Source organism: Telopea speciosissima, chromosome 11 (assembly GCF_018873765.1).
Source record: "Telopea speciosissima isolate NSW1024214 ecotype Mountain lineage chromosome 11, Tspe_v1, whole genome shotgun sequence".
Classification (NCBI taxonomy): domain Eukaryota; kingdom Viridiplantae; phylum Streptophyta; class Magnoliopsida; order Proteales; family Proteaceae; genus Telopea; species Telopea speciosissima.
Genome location: NC_057926.1, coordinates 9,553,180 through 9,555,856, shown reverse-complemented (window position 1 = coordinate 9,555,856; position 2,677 = coordinate 9,553,180).

The following is a 2,677-nucleotide window of genomic DNA, read 5'->3' as shown; positions in this document are numbered from 1 at the left end:
GTTAGGATAACGCCTACTCCACTACCTTCTGAATTACTCGACCCGTCGACGAATATGGTCCAGGATGGTTTTGCACCGACCTCCTCTTCCCTTTGGCTTCCTAGTTCTGGCTCGGCCTCATTCTTGTTGGGAGTGACCCAAAATGCCCTGCCCAGATCCCAGCTCGGGCAAGGGAGCGATGCGCGCTGGCTGGTGTGCAATAAGGAATTAAAGTTGCACCTTCCCTCACAAGGCGTCTTTTGGGGGATTGGCAAGCGCTTGGTTCTACAATTGGTATCAGAGCAGGTGGTCGCGAGTTCTAGTCTCCCCGGTGCCATGGGTGCTCTGTTATTGGGCATGCATTTGGGTGGGGATTGTTGGGAGTGACCCAAAATGCCCTGCCCAGATCCCGACTTGGGCGAGGGAGCGAGTCGCGCTGGCTGGTGTGCAATAAGGAATTAAAGTTGCACCTTCCCTCATAAGGCATCTTTTGGGGGATTGGCAAGAGCTTGGTTCTACAATTCTGAGTGCACTCAACTACGAAATCAGCTAGGGCTTGGCCTTCTATGGCTGTTATCGGCTTGTACTTGATCTGGTACTCACTCAACTCTACTGCCCATGCTATCAGTCTCCTGGACACATCAGATTTATGGAGCACTTTCTTCAACGGCTGGTCGGTCATCACTGATATTGGGTAGGCCTGGAAGTATGGCCTCAACTTTCTCGCTGCTTTGACTAGCGCGAATGTGAGCTTCTTGATCTTTAGGTAGCGGCTCTCTGCTTCCAACAACACATGGCTGACGTAGTGCACCGACTTCTGTACTCCATTTTCTTCCTTTACTAAGGTCGCACTTACCGCCATTGGCGATGTTGCTAAGTATACCAGTAGCTCCCCCTTTGGGATACCATGACAGCAGAGGTGGGTTGGCCAGGTATCTCTTCAGATCTTTGAAGGCTCTCTGACAGTCCTCAGTCCATGTGAAGCTTACCTCCTTTAAGTTCTTTAGAGTCTTAAAGAAGGGGAAACACTTGTCTCCATATCGCAATACCAATCTGGCTAGTGCAGCTATTCTTCCATTCAACCTTTGGACTTTGCGAATCGTCCTGGGTGGGCTCATCTCTTGGATGGCCCGTATCTTAGCCGGGTTAGCCTTGATCCCCCATTGGGATACCATGTATCCGACGAATTTTCCAGAGCTTACCCCGAATGCGCACTTGGATGGGTTCAACTTCATTTGATGAGCTCGCAGCACTTGGAACACTTCTTCGAGGTCGGCCAAATGGTCTTCGGATCGTATGCTTTTAACCAGCATATCGTCCACTTACACCTTCATGTTTCTACTGATCTGGGCTTTGAACATTTTGTTGACCATTCTCTGATATGTTGCCCCTGCATTCTTCAACCCGAAAGGCATAACCACGTAGCAGAAGTTCTCCTAGTCTGAGCAAAATACTGTGTACTTCTCGTCCCCTTCTTTCATCATGATCTGGTTATATCCTGAGTATGCATCCATGAAGCTTAGCTTTTTATGCCCAGCGATCGCATCTATCAGGAGGTCTATCCTGGGGAGAGGGTACTCATCTTTGGGGATGCCTTGTTGAGGTCGGTGTAGTCTACACACATCCTCCACTTCCCGTTTGGGTTTGGCACCATCACCACGTTAGCTAGCCATATAGGGAACTGCTCCTCCCTGGTAAAGCTAGAGGCTCTCAACTTCTCTATTTCTTCTTTCATCGCGGCCTGCCCCTCTAGGGTGAAGCTTCTTCTCTTTTGTTGAACCGGCTTCTTGGCTGGGTCCACATGTAGGGCATGCTCTGCGATGTGGTGTGGAATGCTTGGCATATTGGCTACAATCTAGGCATACACATTGGTGTTCTTCTGGAGGAACGACACGAGCTCTCTTGCTTCTTTCCTCCTTTAGCAGGGCGCCGATCTTCACAGTCCTCGTGGGATCCTGGTCATCGATCAAAACTTCAACGAGTTCCTTAACCAGTTCACCTAATTGATAGCACTGGTCACCTTCACGGTTGTTTGTGACTTCTACTGTGAAGGCCGTCCCCCTGCAATTGCCCTTGATCTATTTCAGGAAAGCAGCGCGGCACTCTCGAGCTTTTTTTGCTCAGTTTAGCATTCTCCTATGCCGTTAGGGGTAGAGAATTTGACCTTCAAATACTTGGTAGAGACCATAGCTCCTAGCTCGTTCAAACTTGGCCTACCGAGGATAACGTTGTAAGCAGTCGTGACCTGAACTACCATAAAGTTTACATTTATGATTTTCTGACAGGGGCGATCCCCATCGTCATTAGGAGTTCTATCGACCCCTCGATTTGGGCGGGCACTCCTGAGAACCTGTATAAGGGCACGGTCTCAGGCTTCAGCGTGCCAGGCGCAAACCCGAACTGTTGGTAGGCATCGTAGGACAACATATCTACCGACGCCATGGTGTCCACCAGGATCCTATGAACCAGTCAGTTGGATATGACTGCCTGAACCACGGTAGCATCTTCATGTGGCCAGCTTAGCCCCTCCATGTCTTCATTAGAGAAAGTGATTACTGGCTCTGTTCGCGCTCTCTTCTCGGGCACTTCTGCCATTGCAAAGAACCACGCTTTTGACTTCGCCTTTCGGGACGACTCTTGCCTCGGGCCTCCTAGGATGGTGTGGATAGCTGGTGCCTTGGAGGTATTGGCTTTGGTG